We start from the raw sequence: 22,250 nt of genomic DNA, 5'->3' as shown, positions 1-22,250 counted from the left end.
ATTTTCCTCAAATCAAGCATTTATTTCCTCTGCTTGGTAAATATGCGGGATTTAGCCCAAAGTTGTGTCTTCGTCATGTTATAAATTGCTTGACATTAAATGAATAATTGTTTATTAGGAAAAGTAAAAGTAGAATATAAATGGGAAAATATTAAAATAATATTGAATATCTCTTTCGAATGTATTTATGTAGATGATAAATAAAAGAAACTACGAATTACTACTAAGTATTCTTTATGTCGATAAAATTTATGATCGGTGAAAAAAAACACAGATATTTTGATTTAAATTTGCATCGTGGATGAAGAGGCCATAATTAAAACCAAATGGAAAGGGTTGAATAGTGGTTTGCGCAAAGGGCATTAAAATTGTTCGGGAGGGGGGCGGTGTTATGGGTAAGCCAGTTCCTCCTCGTCAGTCGTCCAACGGATTCCGTCGGGTGAACCACGGTCTCGCTCTGCCGAGGATTTGCGTCTTTTGTAAACACTCGCGTGAACTGGGCCGGACTCATTTTTCGTTAGTCTGTGCAAGTGTCAGTGCCCTGTGCCATCCAGCCCTGGAACCTCCTACCCTCCGAGTCACCTTGAGTTTTGGATAATTTGCGATTTCTGGTAAGTGGGCACATTTTTATTTGTTCCGGTCTGTAAACAAAAGAAATCCTCTGCCAACATATGTATGATGTATGTTTAGAAAACGGTCTCAACTCTCTCAGAATATGTCAGGGATATCACATGTTCGCGTTTTTTGAAGCGTCCTGGAAATACAATGTTTTTCTCCCCAAACCAGATGAATTTTATCTTTTACGAGTGACCAACAGTACAAATGAAATCCATTGTGGTGTAGCACATTTTTTATTGTTTAAATACAAGTTCAATCCGTTATAAACTTTTGTACGCAGCCCAGAACTCCATAGATACTTATGTACTAGTATCTACTGTTCAAAGATTGATTCGCTTTTGATTGTAAGTGAAAAAAATGTAATTCGGTCGTTTCGTTTGTCTTTCAGTGTTTGGTGACAATGACCAATAAGATAACAAGAAGCTTAAACCTTGCCCACCAAAGTAGCGAGTATATGCGGACCAAAACGATCGCAGACAACCAAACTAGTTCAGCACACGGCAGACCCGTAGAGTACAGATCAGTGTTTTTGGTGAAACCAAGTTATGTGAATTCCTACAAGAAGAAACAAATTGTTAGTTAGCCGGGGTATCGGAAAGACGTGAGAATCACCTACTCGGTTGTTGGCTGACCGGAGTCAAACCTCGTCCTGCCCACCGAATTTTACCTTCGGGGCCTATACATGTGGGATTGATTCATTTCAAGCCCCAACCCAGGCAAAATGGTCGAATTAGTCATTTTAACTTACAGTTAGAACTTAAGTCCAGGCTGATTCGTTTTTAAATACGAAAATATTTTTCCGTCTTGAATTTTTTTTTTTTACTTAATAAAATATAGTGGGTTTTTTCTTTTTTACGCTAAATTGTAATTTGCTACTGTAACTTTGCCAAATTCGAACTCAACTAGAGATTTTTCGCTGAATTTTATCGGAAAACTTAATTGTTTGCGAGATTTTGGTTGAAATGAAAAATTCTGTGTCACGAGCGGGATTCGAACCCACGACCTTCGGGTTAGATTCGAATCCCGCTCATGACACTGACTTTTTCATTTCAACCAAAACCTAACATAAAAGATTAATTAATTGAAAGAAGTAATTTGGTCAATAGACCAATAAATATAATTTATTTATTGTTTGCATAGCGATGGACTTGCATATTGCACATTTTCCGAAAGTGTTGATCTGTCAGACGCATTACGTTATATCGCCTTCTTATTAAAAGCTGAAGATGGCGAGAAGCAATCCGATAGACAGAACAGCTAGGCCAAAATTATCATAAACGTCCCTTTGTCTTGCTTTTTTGAAAACTTATTTTTCTAAGTACATGTCTAAAAATCGCTCAGTTCGGTATTTCTGTCAGAACCGTTGTTGCTTCTGCGTTCTTGCGGGTATTTGACAAAATTGTTTCAACAGGGCTCCTAATCTGTATTTGAAATTTTGACTATTTATTTAGAAATACTCACGATCAATTCAATTGTGAAGTTGTACAACACGTTTTTCAATTTTAAGCAAACAAAAAAAAGAGGACAATTTAAGTAACTACTTTTAAAATAAGTGTGTCTTGATGTTATTACGAATGCTTAAGTAAGGGACATAAAAAAGAAAATGTGCGTGATGGTCGAAATCGTGAGGAAAAACGCCAGACACGAAAAGAAAATCACAAAACACATCATACACGTTTGAAATCTGTGTTTTATTAAACGTTTATTAGGCAGCAGCATAAACGCCGTTTTTATGTTTTTTTATTCATTTCATTTTCGGTAAGTCACGACTCAAGACGCACGACTTCCTTTATTTAGTGTCGAGAAGCCTGATGTTTTTAAATGAGAATTGCCCATTGAATTCCCAAGACTGAGTGTATTTTGCTCTTTAAATATTTGATAATCGAAACGCTCGAAATGGGAATGTTTCAAGTGACTGTTTAAACGTCATTAGTTCGAGTTGACGGGGTATTCGATTCACACTTCGGCCCGTGTCGCTGTCTGAACTCAAAATCTGTGGTTAAATTCGAAAATCAATTTTTAATACATACGACGAGCACAGTTTTATGAATCATTAACACTGCGCGACTTGAAAATATGGTATTTAAAAGAGATAGGAAGAAAATTTAGGAAAGCGAGGAGTCACATGGTGCAAGCAGAATTGCAAGTGTATAGAATTTAAGAAAATCGCCTAGAGAAATGACAAGAAAAACAATATATGTTAAATACATCGCACATGATCTTATAGAGAAGTGGTATTTCTTAGTACGATTTGAAAAAAGCAACACCGTATACTGAAAATATGGTACTTAAAAGTTTATTTCATGGAAAAATTGTTAAGAAGACGTAGGAAGAAAATTTAGGAAAGCGAGGAGTCACATACTGCAAGCAGAATTGCAAGTGTATAGAAAAGAAATAATACTAAATTTGCCTAGAGAAATTTAAAAAAAAAGGAAAATACATCGCACATGATCTTATAGAGAAGTGGCATTTCTTACTACGATTTGAAAAAAGCAACATCGTACTCTGAACATATGATACTTAAGAGATTATTTCTTGGAAAAATTGACAAGAAGACGTAGGAATAAAATTTAGGAAAGAGAGGAGTCATATGCTGCAAGCAGAATTGCAAGTGTATAGAAAAGTGATAATACTTAATTCGCCTAGAGAAATTATAATAAAAAAAATGTAAAATACATCGCACATGATCTTATTGAGAAGTGGCATCTCTTATGATTTGCACCGTTTAAAATAATTTCTTTCAATTAATTAATCTTTATGTAAGGTATTGGTTGAAATGAAAAAGTTAGTGTCACGATCGGGTTTCGTACGCACGCTAGCTCAAGTGGTTAGAGCAGCGGCGTATTGAGCCGAAGGTCGTGGGTTCGAATCCCCCAATTAATTTAAAAAATTGTACATATTTTTTTTAGTTGTAGATTTACTTACTCCACATCGTATTCGGTTTTCTTTCGTCCCAAGGAAATGCCCTATTTTGTCGAATCGGGTCCCCGACGAAATCCTGCTCATAACAGTTGATACCCCGTTCGTTCAGGTGCATTTCCGAATCTTTCAAGCAGTTCATTCGCAACACTTCCTGGAGAGGCTCTGTATAAAAACCAGGCATTTTCTAGAGCCACATCTACGGTCCAGATGGCATATCGATAAAATTTTCTTTTAGGTGATTCAGTGATGGATTTATTTTCCAAAGTCTGTCTTCTCTATCGATGAAGTGGTCACTATTATTGGCAAAATGTAAATGACGCATAATATCCTCAAAACGGTTTCTTACGGCGCAAAATACATAAAACTGGTATATTTTGACGGTTTTGTGTATTGATTATTATAGATTTAATAAGTTTTATAAAGAAAAAAATTAAACCTGTTTTTTATTGTATGTTCGCCAAGCTAAAACTAACTGATCGGATGGATCACATATTAAGCAGCAATTGCTATATTAATACTCACATCTACATTGAGATGAAAAAAAGGAATTCGGTGATAGTATATTGTAAAATGAGGCAATGTCGCAAAAACGGGTTTTCTTATTGACTCCGACTAGAGGAAACAATTTCCATTTACTTTTGGAAAATATGGACTTGCCACTAACAGGATCTTTTTATTATCTACTGATTTTTCATCAGCATGAAGAGAATTTTAAAATTTAAGATAAAAAGTCAGTGTCACGAGCAGGATTCGAACCCACGATCTTCCGCTATATACGACTTTTTTATCTCAACTAAAAACCCTAAATAATTGAAAGATATTAATTTGTCAAGCGGACCACGAAACTCCGTTTGTGAATTTATGTTAAATTGTCTAAAATACGAGTCGCCCTTTCAGTCCATCTGACGGCCGTTTCGCTGGCACATACCTATAACATTTAAACTGCTGCGAAGAATGTTAAAAATTCGTTTTGTTTAAACGGGAATTTTCAAGAGATTGGCAAATTTCACAAAAACTGAGGCGTTTTATCAGTTTTGGAATGGTATGCTTGATATGAACGGTACATTTTATTTCGAACAGTATCGCAGATGTTTTTGTATGTGTTTTTTAAATAATATTACATATATTTTTACTGCAGATTAATGTTAAAACAAAGATTGACGTTTTTGTAAAAAGAATAAAAAATATACTATACTCAAAATTCATCTCAATACTACTCAGGCATAGTCTGGCAATTTTCTCTTCATTCGCATTATAAGTTAACAATTCTCTTCGATTTTGAGCTGAATTAACTTTTACATTCGTTGTCTGAAAAATAGCAAAAAACGAGGGAAAATTCGAAATGTAGGTTGAGATGGGAAATTGGTGGCCGAGTGGATCGAAGTCTGGATAGCTCAAGACGTAGAGCAGAGTCGTATTTAGCCGAAGGTCGTGGGTTCGAATCCCGCTCGTGTCACTAGCTTTTTCATTTCAACCAATACCTTACAAAACGATTAATTAATTGAAAGATTCGTTGTATAGTTAAATCAGGATATTTCTTATCCCGATACATCGTAAGAAATTGCTGGACCCTTGAATTAAAAGAAACGTGTCTTTGAAAATGCTTAGACATGACATGAGAAGTTTTCCACGTCTTCTCCACACACTGTCCGGGCCTTTTATGGCCAAAACCCAAAGAAGAAAAAAGTTGAGAGGTTTAATAAAAAAAGAAGCCCTCTCATTGTTGAAATGCCCAAGGGAGATGCTGATTGGCGAATACTCTCCTTTCTTCTCGATGCCTCTAAAATTTAATTATGTCGTTAATGATTGTTCCGTTTTGGGGGCCCTAAACTGCTGTACAACATAGTGGATGATCAAGCGCGAAACACCCGAACTACCTATTACAATTTTTATGATCAGTTTAATGTAAAATTTGTAAATTATAAGTAAGTTTTCTTTGAAATTTCTGCTATCACAGGAAGGTATTCACTCCCTAAACCTGTAGTATGGCTTTTTCATCCTTTCCAGTATAAAAATAATATTTATGGGTCTTATGTGCCATAATTATAAGTTAATTTTATTCCAATTTATAAGCAGTGGTATTGAGTCGAAGGTTGCGGGTTCGAATCCTGCTCGTGACACTTGCTTTTTCATCTCAAAAAAGAGCTTAGATAAGAAGTATAATTAATTTAAATAACTAAATAGGTCAATTAAGCCCGCTAAACATATATTAATTTCAATTTATGTTCATTTAAACTTAATGAAATCTTGATGTTCAATTTAAATTTAAAAAATCTCAAAATATCCACGTTACGGACGGATTGTAGTTATTACTATTTAATCGTTTTACGTATCTAGCTGAAAGTCGTGAGTTCGACTCCCACTTGTGCCAATGACTTTTTTATCTCAACTAAAAACCTTAATTAATTGTAATATATTAATTGGTCAAGCGGACCACGAAATTAGAGAATTTAATGGAAATAAATATAATGTACTTTAGTACCATGAATGGCGGATGATGATTGTTCATTATATAGCCCTGCAATACCTGGTGAAAATACGTTCATCAGAGGTCTGGTAATTGTGAAATAAATGCGGTTATTTAGAATTGTACCACCATTGTTCAGAACAGTGAAAACGCTCACTAATTGGACGGACATTTTTCACTCAAACTGGATTGTTTTATTGAGGTTCATTAAAAAAAATTGTTGAATGTGAATTTTATTACCATTATCACAATTTTGACTGACTTAAGTTATTTTATCGGTTTTTGTAAGTCTTCCTCGGTGTAATTTGTTCAGATGAATTGACTTACTTAACAGGCGACGTTTCTGTACGTAATAAAATTATCTTTATTTTTAAACAGAATGAATCGGCATGTTCGCACGACTTATCACGCGTCATTATCGCCTCCGGTGCCGAGTCATCGTAAGCTAAACAGATTTAACACTTGCAAAATGTTCGAATAATTCGAAACGCATTTGCCACACCACTGGAAACCGGTTTCCGAAGGATGAACAAATCCTAATTAACTATTACTTCCAGAAAGGTGCAATAATAATAAAACTAAATTCTAAATAAATCCTGATTTTTCCGATCAGAGGTATATTTAATTTCAATAATGAGTTAAACTTTACAACGAGTCACTAACAAAGTTTTTCTAAATATCCAACCAAATACTATAACAAATTGGTTAGCAGGTCAGGCCCTAGCTCGTAAATCCCGCGGTTCGATTCCCGGTCTCTCCCGTGGAATTGCTATCCCTTCCCCACCAGACAAAAAAGCGTCTTTTCATTTATCAACATACTGCGGCTAATCTGAATCAAATGCCATTAAAATCGCATAAATAATATAAAATATACATTTAAATTTGCTATCACGTGGTTAATTTTATGTGAGGACACAGTTAAGAAAAACTAAAACCGAGACAAATCCGTAATTACGGAACGCTGAGCCATTACTATTAAATTTTGAGATTTTTCCGAGGGTCTGAGTAGTGGTGAATTTGCAATTTGGCAGTCCGCTGATATTGTATGAAATTTGGCCATACCGAAGATGATGAATACCAAAACTGATCAGTACCGATGAACATAAATTGTTCACTTATGTTTACAATTAGTACTCCGGAGAAAATTGCTGAAGGTGTGACAGGTTCGGTCTTGAAAAAGTTACAAATAAATTCTTAAAAACAACACAACCAAGACGAAGAAAAAGGATACAAAAAAAGTAAAGGATATTTTAGGATGTTAAACGATTTATTCGACATTTAGAGAAAGCATATACAATGTGGTTATGGTTAAAGTCAAACTGGAAAGGCGATAATAATTGGGTTTTAAATGAAATCAACTTACTACTAATTCCATTATATTAATTCTTTCAATTAATTAATGTTTATGTAAGGTACTGGTTGAGATAAAAAAGTCAGTGCCACGAGCGGGATTCGAACCTATGACCTTCGGCTAAATACGCCGCTGCTCTAACCGCTTGAGCTATCGTGTCATTGGTTGATATAAAAATTTCAGTGTCACGAGCGGGATTCGAACCTACGACCTTGGGCTCAATACGCCGCTGCTCTAAACACTTGAGCTATCGTGTCATTGGTTGATATAAAAATGTCAGTGTCATGAGCGGGATTCGAACCTACGACTTTCGGTTCAATGCGCCCCTGCTCTAACCACTTGAGCTATTGTGTCATTGGTTGATATAAAAATGTCAGTGCCACGAGCGGGATTCGAACCTACGACCTTCGGCTGAATACGCCGCTGCTCTAAACACTTGAGCTATCGTGTCATTGGTTGAGATAAAAAGTCAATGCCACGAGCGGGATTCGAACCTACGACCTTCGGTTCAATGCGCCCCTGCTCTAAACACTTGAGCTATGGTGTCATTGGTTGATATAAAAATGTCAGTGTCACGAGCGGGATTCGAACCTACGACCTTCGGCTCAATACGCCGCTGCTCTAACCACTTGAGCTATCGTGTCATTGGCTGAGATAAAAATTTCTGTGACACGAGCGGGATTCGAACTCACGACCTTCGGCTAAATACGCCGCTGCCCTACCTCTTGAGCTGTCGTCACTACTAATTATTACAAGAAGTAAATTTGATGTACAAGTTGTGAGCTGCGTTTAGTCAGTCGTTTATAAAAACGTAGTGGAATTGCACAAGCAGTATAAGAAGTACCTACAAGCAATTTAGATAAAACGAATCATTCCATTAAAAAAAATCCTGGTGATGTACCCCGTCTAGAATTACATTTATTGGTATAAACGACACCCTACAGGTGTTGTACGTTAAGCGCTCCTACATGACAGGAATTACTTTACTTTTACATTACATACTTATTTAGAGATTTACTTAGCTTAGCTAAATTGAATTGTCAAATAAACTTTTGAATAATTGTCAAATATTCTTCCTGAATAAAACGGTGGGCGAATGTATTATATATCTACGCTCCAAGCTCGGGCGCTACATGGGGGTAAGTGCTGTTGTTGAGTTAAGACTTAAAAAAATCGATATCTCTAGTAAGATTTATATAAGATTTATTAAATGAACAAAAAAAACGAAGTAGGTTCTAGGCAGATTGTACTGCGTTAATATATGTATCAAATTAACAAACGGTAAACATTTCCCATTACATTTTTGAAATATATTATTTGAAGAAATCCTTTTGATTCGTTCTTACTGGCGTTTAAAAATAAATACATAAAATGTACAACACTGTGGATGTCTTTTTAAAGTGCTTGGTTAAAATTATCAATAACTCTTAAACAGACCCTGTTTTAAATGTTGGATCTCGTTAGAAGTTTCGTTTGGTTGTAAATGTGTCTCTCCGGATATAATGAAGTAAGGCAAAGGGTTTTATTGCCATACAAGACCTCCCGTTTTGAAAGTGGCTGCCATTAAACAGAAGTGGACTCGTTTGAGACTTATATTGTATAGATGAATATTTTTAGACATCTGCTTCTAGCATTGGTTTGTTGTTCTTTCTGATAATGGTTCGTCACAATTTTTTGGAACTTTAATGGATCCAGACTCGTGAGTCAGGATGTTTCCAGACCTATTATTACGAAACTGGTTTTGTAAGACTTTAGCTGTAATTCTTTATTCTGTAGCTTTCTGTTAGAAAAACAGTCGAGGGGCTGAATATTCTTGAGGCCTACTATTTTCGGATAATAAAAGCCGTGAAGGAAAAGAGCAGGGACTCGAGTAGCCCTAAAGACGTTTCATATATCACTCCCCTGTTTCGACAACCTGGAGGGTCGCAAAAACCTCTCCCCCCGGGGAAAATGTCTAATGCCTGAGTAGGTAATCCTCCCTATTTCTGGGTCAGGGCGAAACCCTGTTCACGACAAAAGGCCCCTGCAAACCACAGCCTATTCATTGGGTATTTGACACCAGACCGATCAAGTCGCGCTTTACAATGCTAACATCACGTCTACAAAAGGTTTAATGTAAGCCTCAACCCTTCTCGATGATGAGAAATCCAACCTTTTGCCACCGGTCATATTAAAACATAACCCGAACAGAGAAATACGATATCGATAAGGAAAAATAAACAAAGAAGTGGGTTTGGTAAGATAGCGCAGGAGAGAAAAGACAAACATGTAAATAAACCAAACCGTTCAAACTTATCTATAAATTTTGGTCCTCACCAAACGAATTAATACACACACATTTTGAGCTTAGACCTTTAGATTCATATAAATTAGATCATCTCAAAAATATCAAGAAATTTCAAGTAATTTGGTCAATAGACAACTAAATATAATGGATTTAATAAGTAAAACGAAGTATAACTTCATTAACATCTCCCCGTGGTCACTTAATTATTATTATAATTATTGGCCATACAAGCCTATGGAAATGTTTAAATTTCGCCGAGAATTCTTAATAATACGTAATTTGGAAGGCCAAATGAAAGCAAAAATCCCGTTTTTAATTATAAAATTTATAATTATGAGCACTCTCAACACGACACGCAAGAATGGCATAATTACCCAGAAGACAAACACTTTGAGCCCTGAAGATGATCTCAATAAAGATCGAAACGTTGGCACGATAAAGAAAATGTTTTTCTGAAACCTACATCACACCACACCACATCTCACGATTTCTAAATATTTATAAAATTTAATCTTGTTCTTTAATTTCGAATTTTTGTTCCATAATTTAAATATTTCCCATAAGCTTGTGTGGTCAATAATAATAATTAAGTGGCCACGGGGAGCTGTTAGTGAAGTTATTCTACGTTTTTCTTATTAAATCCATTATATTTAGTGGTCTATTGACCAAATTACTTCTTTCAATTAATTAAATTTAATGTTAGGTTTTGGTTGAAACAAAAAAGCCAGTGCCACGAGTGGGATTCGAACCCGGGACCTTCGGCTAAATTCGCAGCCGCTCTACCACTTGAGCTATCGTGATCCACTCGAACACTTCATATGTCGCCGAGAATCGAATCATGATTACACGCCATTTGAAAAATGGCAAAAAGGAGAAAAAAAATTCGAAAGGCTGTAGGTTGAGATGGGGAATTGGTGTCCGAGTGGACGGAAGTCACGATAGCTCAAGTGGTAGAGCGGCTGCGAATTTAGCCGAAGGTCCCGGGTTCGAATCCCGCTCGTAGCACCAACTTTTTCATTTCAACCAAAACCTTATAAAAAAAGATTAATTAATTGAAAAAAGTAACTTGGTCAATCGACCACTAAATATAACGGATCATATCAAGAAATATGATTCTTTGAGGTTTAGGTCCGTGTGTTTGTAATCTTCTTGATTTTATGTCTAAAAATTTTATGACCTTCAATTTTACTGAATTTTGTTATATGGGTTGTTTTGGTAATTTATCTACTGGGAAGGGACCACAGACCCGAGTGATCAAGATGTCAACTGCGGTCAGTCCGTCACCGACCCCGTGGTCGTGAGTTCTCTACCACCTGCAATTCGGAAACACTTCCCCCAAGCTGTATTGTCAACAATCACAATGTTGAAATTATAATTGATTTTATACTTTTAATTTTTAAATTTAAATTTTAATTTTTCATTTAGTTATTTGAATAACAAAAAAACTTAACCTGGTCGCGACTTCGGTTGATCTTCTATCGTTATTTACATAATTACCTATCATCTGGGTTTGCCTATCATCATTGATTTTTGTCAGTCAGTCGCTTTTCAGCATTTCTCTTTAGTATTAACAAGAAATCACCCCCCGGGGCGTCGGTGGACGCAACGGTTTAGGGGTTGCGTCATCACTGTAAGGTAACGGTCCCGGGTTCGATCCTGCGGCCCTGCATTGATCCCAACATACAAATTGTCTTCAAAAACACCGGCACACTGAGGGTTGATATGACCTCTGCTTTGCGAACTCTTGTAAAAAAACATCCAAACTCTGAAGATGGCGAAATGCCGAAACATTTTCTGACTGTTAAAAAACAGCAAAGATGCTAGCCAACTATCGAACTATTGGTTTATTACCCCATACTCCAGAGGAGAAAATCTAAGGATTTATCTACCTTTATTTGATTTTTGAACTTTTTCGTATATTTCAGTCTGTGTAGAAAAATAGAACAAGAAAACAAAGATCTCGTTAAATCACCTGATAAAGACTTTGAATTAATATGCTCTGAAGTTTCCCGTAAAAGATAAAAAGACAACCTTTCAAGACGTTTATTGCTGCGTTTTAATTATACTCTTTTCTTTTTAAAATTTAATTCAATGCGAAGTTGACGTTTTAACATTACAGGGGAAAAACAATAAATCAACTTTCGACGATGGGGGGGACTTCATGTAGCTCCATAAGTTAAGTACCGGGTCAACTGCAACGTCCATCAAACAAGATTGAAAGGAGGGAAACCTGGCTCTCTTCGCATTACATCTATAAATAACAAGGTCTGTGCCTTGTTTATCCATGGGAATAAAATAAAATCTCGCCGGAAAAGAGTTCCTCCAGACTCGACACACAGAAAATTCATAATGAACATTTCGCTTTTGTAAAATGAAATAATACAAATTAGGACTTAATTAAAATATTCTATCTTTGTTATTTGAGCAAGGGAGATCCAAACAGGATGTATAATAAGTGGAGGACGTCGAGGATTAGGCGACACATGTTCGGGGCCTCTTCAGGACCACACACAAAGCATCAAACAAAATCTAAACAAAGATTCATTAAAAAGCCAAGACAAAAAATACTACCTTAATTGAACTGTACTAATAAAAAAAAATTAATTTATGTTACTGAAATCATAAATTGTAATGGTATAAATGTAATTGACATGTACTATTTATTACGGCTGTGATATGTTATCTGTACGTAGGTATTACTTAATTTACTTTAATCTTACCCTTTCTTAACATAATTTTGTAATTAACATCTTCATTAATGACTATTTAGAGATCATGAGATGCGGTCTAGTGCGAAGTAGGTTTTAGAAAAACATTTTCATTATCGTGCCAACGTTTCGATCTTTATAGAGATCATTTTAAGGGCCTGAGATTTATAAATATTGTTTAAATTTTACAAATACATGTAGGATGTGAAAAAAAGGAATTTATACAATGCTAGAAAAGTTTAGATCATAAAAAAAGAATTTATACAATGCTAGAAACTTTTAGATTAAAAAATAAATTTATACAATGCTAGACAATTTTAGATGAAAAAATAGATTTATACAATGCTAGAAAATTTTAGATAAAAAATTGAATTTATACAATGCTAGAAAATTTTAGATAAAAAAGATGTTATACAATGCTAAAAAATTTTAGATTAAATAAATGAACATATACAATGCTAGAACGTTTTAGATTAAAAAAATGAATTTATGCAATGCTAGAAAATTTTAGATTAAAAAATGAATTTATACAATGCTGGAAAATTTTAGATAAAAAAAAAAATTTTAGATTAAAAAATAGAATTTATACAATGCTGGAAAATTTTAGATAAAAAAGGAATTTATACAATGCTAAAAAGTTTTAGATTGAAAAATGAATTTATACAATGCTGGAAAATTTTAGATAAAAAAGGAATTTATACAATGCTAACAAATTTTAAATAAAAAAAAAAGAATTTATACAATGCTAGAAAATTTTGGAGTAAAAAATGAATTTATAAAATGCTATTAAATTTTAGATAAAAAAAAATGAATTTATTCAATGCTAGAAAATCGGAGATTAAAAAAAAGAATTTATAAATTGCTATTAAATTTTAGATGAAAAATGAATTTATACAATGCTAGAACATTTTAGATTGAAAAATAATAATTTATACAATGCTAGAAATTTGTAGATTAAAAAAAAGAATTTATAAATTGCTATTAAATTTTAGATAAAAAATGAATTTATACAATGCTAGAAAATTTTAGATTGAAAAATAATAATTTATACAATGCTAGAAAATTTTAGATTAAAAAAATTCTAATCTGAAATTTTCTAGCATTGTATAAATGTATTTATTTTTTAAAATCTAAAATTTTCTAGCATTGTAATAAGTGGGAAGTTTATGGGCCAACAAACAGCTGAGGTCATCGCCGGCCCTGCTCTAGCATTGTATAAATTCATTTTTTTAAATTAAAATTTAATAGCATTGTATAAATTTATTTATTTATCTAAAATTTTCTAGCATTGTATAAATTCATTTCCTTTCACGTTCTACATGTATTTTTAAAATTTAAACAATGTTTATAAATCCCAGGCCCTGAAGATGATCTCATTATAGATCGAAATGGTGGCACGATAAAGTAATTTTTTTGCCTTATGATATATGCATATTAACCATGGTGACGAATTCTTCTATGTGTGTTCATATTTGGGGGGGTATCGTGAAAAAAGGGCCAGAGGCGACGGTGGGAATCGAACCCACGACCGCGGCGTCTATGAGCCGAGAGTCTCTCACGGTAACCACTCGGCTACCGCGGTCCCGATAGAGAAAATGTTTTTATAAAAATTACGTCACACCAGACCGCATCTCACGATCTCCAAATAACCATTAACTAACGGGCACTAAACACCACACATAACTTCAATAATGTTTTGTAATTGCCGTGAGAAAAATAAATAATAATTTAATCAAGAAGAATCTATGTACAAATTAGGTTGTACATGTTTTATTTGGCCTGGTAAATTTGAAGTCTCAGAATGAAAAATATACGTTATTATCATTTGTCAGATAAACGTACACCTCAGAATAGGAAAAAACCGTGAAAACGAAGGTCCGGATGTCCTTTTGAAATAGTGAGATAATTTCACGACAGGGGGTGGGAAACGTGTTTGTTCGAGTGGTTCAGGGGTAGAAGTGTATCCAGTTGTATCTCTAGAATCATAAAGAGGGGCTTTTAGAGAGGATTGGAAAGGGGCGGCGGCCAGGGGTAAAAAAGGGGTAGCGGAAGTTGAGTACAGCCGAGCAGGGCGCGATAGCAAGGTTGTTGAGATAAGGCTTCAGCATAGCGTGTGGCTTCGCTTCCGTCCGAAAACCGGTGCCTGGAAAAACCAGAATTTCCGCCACGGGTCCCGACTAATACATGACTCTTGTGGAGTAATAAAATCTGTCTTGGAACGAACTGCAGTTTATCAGGTGAAAAATATTTACACAGGGGGTGAAAATGTCTTGTGATTATCCCAAAGCCAACACTGCCGCCCTGTTCCTTCTAGTCTAGTCAAAGGACTTCAATTATGCTTGGTCAGGATTTGGTCAACACCTCTTATACATGCAATATTCGAAAAATGAATGTCTAATCTGTAATCAAAATAGTGCTTACAACAAAGGATTTACGCTCTTTTTTCAGCAAACTTTCAAAAAGAATTAGTTTTTAGAACATTCTAAACGAACATATTTTTGTAATACAGTTTTTTAAGTGAGATTCAAGGAGAAACAATTTCAAATATCTTCTAATATCTAGTTAGTATTATAGTTTAGTATTTCCTGAAAAGTAAGTAATTAGATATTATTTTTATTCTGCTATCTCGCTGATGGCAAAATTTATTAGCTTTAAAACTTTTCATCAACGCTTTGAAGTATAGAAAAGTATTATCTTGAAGACAGCGTAAAAACGGATTTTCATCATTTTAACTCTACATTTTTCATTCCAGCGTTCCATCACAAGGCCAACGCACATAACTACAAGATTTGTTGTTAAATTTCATTTCAAATTTGCTGGATTTGAACAATGGTGGAAATTATTCGAAAATTACGAGGCTCTTATTTCGATCTCATTTCATAATATTTAAACTAGAAAGACCATTTCGACAATATAACATCGACAGTGTGTCAACGCGAATTATGCCTTTCTTTCGTTTAAGCTTCCTGTTATTACTTATTATATGAAAACCTTGACCCATACTACCTCTTGGTTTGACCTTTGAAATTCTGATTATGGTAATTTAATGCTAACGGAACTCCTAGGAACTTTTAAATTAACTTACAAGGTAGTGAAAACTCTGCTTTATGAAAACTAGACTGCACTGTATACTTGAATGGCTCAACAATGAAGATGGCGAAAAGCCGAAACGCGACTGATAGGATAGAGATAGGGATATGGATAAAAGAGGCGGCCACGGGGTCTTCTGCACCTCTTCCGTAATAGTGTTGTTGTTGGCCTATTGTGCTTCCCTGTTTTTTATAACTTACTGGCCAGCTTAAGGTTCTTAATCAGCCTCTAGAGCTTTGCCAGCGGCTCCTTAGTGTAGGTGCTTGCGGTTTTTTCTGTTCTGGTTGCAAGAACCTGGCCTACCTTCACAGAAACGTAAAGTGTGTTGTGCGGTTCTCCTCCTTTGCCTGCACACAGTCTTTTCTTCTGTCTGTACTCCTATACGGTGCATGTGCTTTAATAATTGGCAGTGTCTGTCAGGAGTCCAGCAGAATCCTGGTTCGGTTGCAGTTGCCTGTCAGTAATTGTTTTGCGGATGGCCCTTCTATGAATCTCTTTGTGTGCCTCATACTTGTGGCATTGTTATGCTAAGCCGCAGTAGGGTTCAGACCTTGAGAACCATTCTAGCTCCCTCATTGGCCAATATGTCAACGTTTTCCATACCTCTATGCCCCGAATGCCCAGGGACCCATGCAAGGTCATTAAGAGGATCGGTATGCCAAAAAATGGAGGATAACGAACAAATACACTGAGGGCAAAAAACGTGTCCAACCTCTTTTGTTTTAGTAATTCGTTATCAATTTTGTTTTTTGTTGTTACTTGATATTTTCGAAAAAAAAATATAAGATATAGCTAAATAAAAAATTATACAGAGTAAAACAATTTTACCATACATGTTGAAACAATGAAGAAAATACACAAGTTTTGGTGATCCGCTTGACCAATTAATATCATTCAATTAATTTAGTTTGTAGTTGAGATAAAAAAGTCAGTGTCAAGAATGGGATTCGAACCCACGACCTTCGGCTTGATACGCCGCTACTCTACCACTTGGGTTATCGTGACCTCGATCCAGTCGGGCACTAACTTCCCATCTTAACCCCCAATGAAGAAAATATTCAATTCGGTACGGACTATTTCCTCATGTTGCTTTAATCACCGCTTGCAGTCGACGTGGCATCGATTTTATGAAGTTTTGAATGTAGTGCTGGGAATATTTCATACTGTTCCAAAACAGCATTCTTCATTTCTGCAAATTCTCTTGCATTCTCTCGATCGGCTTTTTATCCCTTTGATAACTCGTCCTAAAGGTGTTCAATAGGGTTTAAGTTGGGACTGCATGCTGGCCACTACAAACATTGAGTTGAAGTCTGTTTCAAGAAGTCACCGAACCTAGTCGTGTGGGGCCTTGTATTCTCATACATAAAAATAACATCGCCGCCGACTAGTGGCATATAAGAAACAGCTTCTTCTGATAACATATCTTCAATGAATCACGCAGCCGTTTGGGAACCGTCGATGAAGATCATGTTTGTGAGACCTTCCATAGAAATGACTGCTCAAACCATTACACCGCCACTTTCGTAGTTCCTCCTGAGTGAAAATGGTGCAGGGATAAATCGCTCTCCTGTTCTTCTCCAAACCCTCTCTCGGCGTCAAACTAAACTTTGACTCATCCGAAACCAAGATTTTAGTCCACACTTACTCAAACCTATTGATGTGATTTCTTGCGACAATTAGCCATGCTGTTCTGTGCTTTCTTGACTAGTGAGAGGCCTTCCAGCTTTTTGAAAGTCTTCGCCTTACCTGTGCGTAAGCAGACATTGACATTTCTAACTTGTTGAAGTCTTTATATCAACAGTGACTTGATCCATGCCTTCTTGACTCACCTCGTGTATCTTGGTAGCGGACAGTTCGAGGAATGCTATTCCTGAAATGCTATGTTTTTAGCCAAATTTGTGTCAATTTAATACCATCACTCGAATAAATTTAGAACGTAAAAATGGCACAACTTAAAATAAGTAAATCTACTGGAACTTTAGAAACAAGCTTAACAGAAAACCAACAAAAAAGGGATTGACCATTCAAAGATTTATTTACAAAACCCAATTGTAAACACAAGTGGGAGACTTTATCTGTGTTTTATTTCTAATCCTTTAAAACGGATTAAATATTGGTTTAACATAATCAATGGAGGAATGATTATCTAAGAGATAATTAAAAATATTAAGGGTGGCCAATATTTTTTCCTCTCTGTGTGTAATTTGTTTGTTACAAAAGTATTATTTATCTTTAGAGGCTCCATCTACCAAATATTAGTATACGTTATGAAATATGTCTACATGTAAAGCTGTAGATAATATTTCAGAACGTATGTTAAGCTGTGTCAACGATTTTGTTATAAAAACGTAATTTTATTTTATCATAGCAGTTTCCTTTAAATATTAAATATGGTAACTAATTATAATAATATGTTTAAACAATAAAAACGAATGAATCTAGAGGTAAATAAGACATCTAGAAATTATCCAGTTCATCGATGTATTATATCCAATTCTGAACACATAATGTTAAACAATGAACATGAAAATTATGTCCTGTCATTCAAACGGCATATTTGGAACTATAAATAATTAAACGTAACTTTCAATTAATTAAGGTTTTTAGATAAAAAAGTCAGTGTCACGAGCGGGATTCGAACCCACGATCTTCGGCTAGATACGCAGCTGCTGTACCTAGTGAATGGAATTAAACGAAACGTATAAACCATATTATTAAAAATTGATAACTCTCCACACGTCGTTTTTCCAATATAGAGGGAATGAATTTATTAGCGTGAGTGTTTCAGTGAATGGGGGAGTTTGTAGCAGAATATAGGCTCAGAGACCCACCAAGGTTAGTTATTTACCACTGCTAGTTTTTGAAGATTAACTTTTGTAACATCGTTTCTAAAAAAGTTTTCTGTAGGAGCATTTAGTAAATTATATTTATACGTGTAAGTGGGTCGGTATCAGAGTATAAATTACCCCACTGACCCAACAGCCTAAGTTAGTTTTATGATTTTTTTAGGGATGATGGTGACACACCGTCCTATAACCCCCTGGAAATTTTTAATTGTTCGTATAGTAGTTTCTCATTAGTGTGAATGTATTGATTAGCGTGAATGATTTGTCCTCACCGGAATATCCAATATCCTTACAACCTCCAACCTTAGGTTAGGCTACAATATATGTATGTACGTTCGTGTGTACTTAAGTTGCAAAGCCTTTTATTACGTAACACCAGTTCATAATGATAATAAAGTCTCATAAGTTCCAACAAAAATGTACAATTGCCAGACCCTCTTACTGAAGAGTCAAATTTTGTCCATAAAAAACTCAAGGTGCTCGCAATAGTTAGTAGGACGTACAAATTCAAATAGAATCACACATGAGTTTATTGATTGACTGGTTTACTCGCTACCTTTTTATATAAATGTGTGGTGATTAGTGACCGTTAATCTATATTTATTTAGAAATCGTGAGATGCGGTCTGGTGTGATGTAGGTTTCAGAAAAATATTTTCTTTATCGTGCCAACGTTTCGATCCTTATTGAGCCCTGAAGATGATCTCAATAAAGATCGAAACGTTGGCACGATAAAGAAAATATTTTTCTGAAACCTACATCACACCAGATCGCATCTCACGATTTTTAAATAAATATTTTTATATGAAGTCCAAAAATCCATATTTATTTGCTTCAGCCCTGTATGCTCTAATGTTATATATCAGATTTAATTGTTTAAATGTTATTATGTGATGACAAAGTTGTTGGTCTCCAAGTTGATAAACTCATAATGTACCGACACGGGCATTCTGCCTCTCCTGGTTTTCACATGGGCTTTGCCGTAGTCTTGGTTTTCATGGTCAGGGGTCTTTAAAATAATTAAAATCATCATTAAAAAACTTTTTAAATGAGCTTAAATTGCAAAAATTTACCTTGAAAATCCTGATAAACCTTAAAAGTTTAGTATTTACGTTGTTTTCTGTGAATATGACTCAACTTAGGTAAACAGTCTTCTGTTGAAAGAAAGGCGTCCGTGAAAACACGAAGATTGTATAGCATGCTCGATGTCCGAAACTCACCAGCATAAATCACGGCCCCTTGTTTACGTGATGAAATTAAATTCTGAGCACCCCGGAATAAAAACATACATATTCATCGTTGGTCGACCGGCTCGCCTGCCGGTAATAGCGCCGGCCGTCGTCCGAGGGTGCGAAGGAGCCGGAATCGAGAGGATGAGAACAATAAATTTTATAGGGGTCCAGAAAGTAATTGCGCCCCGGGTCAATTCAACTTGTCATCTCCTGACACGATGATTGCGGGAAGGAAGCCCTCCGCACTGACCGGGGCATCTTTGCGACATTTTCGAAAACCGATTCTTCGCAATCCTCGCTTCCGACACTCAGGACATAAGAGATTCATTACGTCTATAGTTCAATCGATATGGTCGCCTTAAATTGGATGGAACGGGAAGTTATTTTGCTTTGACGAATATACACACTTGCGGCATATCGACTTCGGCCCTTTCAATTTCTAAACATTATTTATAATTTTTGGGCATCAAGTTATCAGGACATCTATTATTACTGTTTGTTGACACGTGCACATATTATGGTTTTTTCATTTGCTACATTACACAGAGGGTTTATTGCCACATAAATTATTTTATGGTTCGATTTTGTACAAATGACGTACATTTATAGTGCTTTTAAAAAACCAAGCAAAATTTTAACTATTTCGAAATATTTAATTAATTTTTAACTTATTTAAAATATGGAAATTAAGGTGAAACTCGGTGGCTGAGAGGTTTGGGCTTCTTACTCGTCTTTGATAAGCTTAAGGTTCTGGGTTCGATTCTCGGCATAACTCTTATTTTTAAAATCTCACCACTTTGCCAAATTGATATAAAATAGTAGGGTTTCGTTAAGCTCCGTTGTTGGTACGGTTTTAAACAGATTTCGTATGTTGGTTATCTGCGTGCTAGGAACGTCTTTCTTATCACCACTGAGGTGAAACCTTTGGTTGTTCATTTATGTCAATCTTACCAGAACCTCCAACGTTTTTCTCCGGGGTATTGGGTTTGACTCGAATGAGAAAGAGAGAGAGGATTTCTTAAACAAACATTGATTTATATAAGCTCAGTTCTTTAACTATACATGCGTTCCCAAATACTCTGTCGTCCTTAAATGGACAATGAGGATCTTTAGAGTCCGTACCTGACTTGTGGCCTTACCGGACGTTTGGTTTCTCAAGATGAGTAACGCACTACAGCTCACGACTGAATGTGCGTTACAGCCATAAGCGTTGGTGTAGAAGCCGTCCCAGCCCATTCCGAGTGGTCGGGTTAGCATTGTGCATCAGACCTTATGCCGCGCGTAAAGGGCTACCCAAAGTGGCTGAAATGCATCAGCCTGGTCTCCCACGCACTCCCTTGATAGAGAAGGCCACTCTATCTCCCAGAGTATTGGGGCTCCTCCAGCGTAAGAATTCCAGATCCGCTCCCGCCGCGGTTTTGTTTAGAGTGGAATTGCTACCACCCCCTTAGAGAAAACTTCCTTCGGTAAAGGATGCCAATGCAGGCACCATCGACCACTATCCGTTCCCAATCCGCCACTTCTCACGCATTCGAGGGACTCCGTCAGCGTAGTCCGAGCGTTCTCAACGCTATCGCTTCTGGTCCGATCCTTCGTCTCCCGTGAGGCCGGGGTTGCAACGAAGGTCATAGGTCAATCCAGTGGCCGTGCAATCGAACCCGACATACTTAAATGTTTTTTTGTTTTTTTTTTAACACCGGCACCCTGAGGGTGGATATGACCTCTGCTGTGGCGAACCCTCGAGGAAAATTAACTAATGATTGTACATTGGAGCATCAGTGGTCTCAATGGTGTTGACATGGTGACTAAGCATCATAAGGTAAATCTCGGAAGTTCGAATCCAGCGGCCCTGAATTAATTTGTAAAAATAAGTCATCCTTCATAAAAGTTATAAATTAATTTATATTTTAATACATATATTCGCACGTACCCTAAGAAAGGCTAAATATAAGCTGAAAGTTTGATAAAAATCCCTCAACAACAACGCTGATTATTTATCCAGCCTAAATAAAAAACCTGCCGTTCACCAATACCGACGTCAATATGAATTACGTGCTTGTGATTAATGACTTTTCAATTTTTCATTAGAAATCTTTTTTTAAACACTATTTCGTGAGCCAGGTTATATTCGGGGTTTGTTCTTCCGGTCAGATCGGATCGATGGAGTGAGTAAATTGAACCGACCGGACAAGCCGTCTCGTGGAATGAGGTGTTCGAAGAAATCCCAACCTTAACTGAAGTTTTATCTATTTATCAATATTAAGAGGACATGGAGAATGTGAAAGTCATGCCGGAATCCTTTGACCTACGGCGGGATGAAAGTGGGTTTCCGCGGGGCAAAAATGTCAAATATATCCATCCGGCGGCCGCCCGGGGCCCGTTTTCAGGGGAAAAATGCCCGCTACGCGTTTTATGCTACTTAAAAGGAATTATTCAAATTCTGAGGATATCTCATGGTTTCCCTACGATCCGAGAATTAGAGTATTTTTTTGTAATAATCAGGGACCACAAATTATTTGTTTTCTAGGTTTGGATGTGGGAGAGCTGAATCAGATGCGGGTGTTTTTCTGATTGTCTCTTTACCGATAGGCTATAGAAATAAAAAACGAACCAGAATCGATTATGCGGGCCTAAAAGAAGGATAAGACATTAGTTCGGAAGAATTGTAAGTAATTCAATAGTTATTAATAGAAAAAAACAATTTTTCATACGGGATCACAGATTTATGAA

General features: G+C 36.0%; 1 protein-coding gene across 1 annotated transcript in view; it reads left to right on the top strand.

Moving 5' to 3' along the window:
- The first annotated feature begins 398 nt into the window (after positions 1-398).
- Positions 399-22,250, top strand: part of LOC112127327 (netrin receptor unc-5-like) — a 156,009-nt gene continuing 134,157 nt past the window's right edge. Inside the window, exon 1 of the mRNA XM_024228082.1 lies at positions 399-611. The gene's annotated coding sequence lies outside the window, so the exon portion shown is untranslated. The remainder of the gene's footprint in view (positions 612-22,250) is intronic.

This window comes from Cimex lectularius, unplaced genomic scaffold (assembly GCF_000648675.2).
Source record: "Cimex lectularius strain Harlan isolate CLEC.00 unplaced genomic scaffold, Clec_2.1 scaffold183, whole genome shotgun sequence".
In the NCBI taxonomy this organism is placed as follows: domain Eukaryota; kingdom Metazoa; phylum Arthropoda; class Insecta; order Hemiptera; family Cimicidae; genus Cimex; species Cimex lectularius.
The sequence above is the reverse complement of the archived record's forward strand: the minus strand, read 5'-3'. Positions and strand labels throughout refer to the sequence as shown.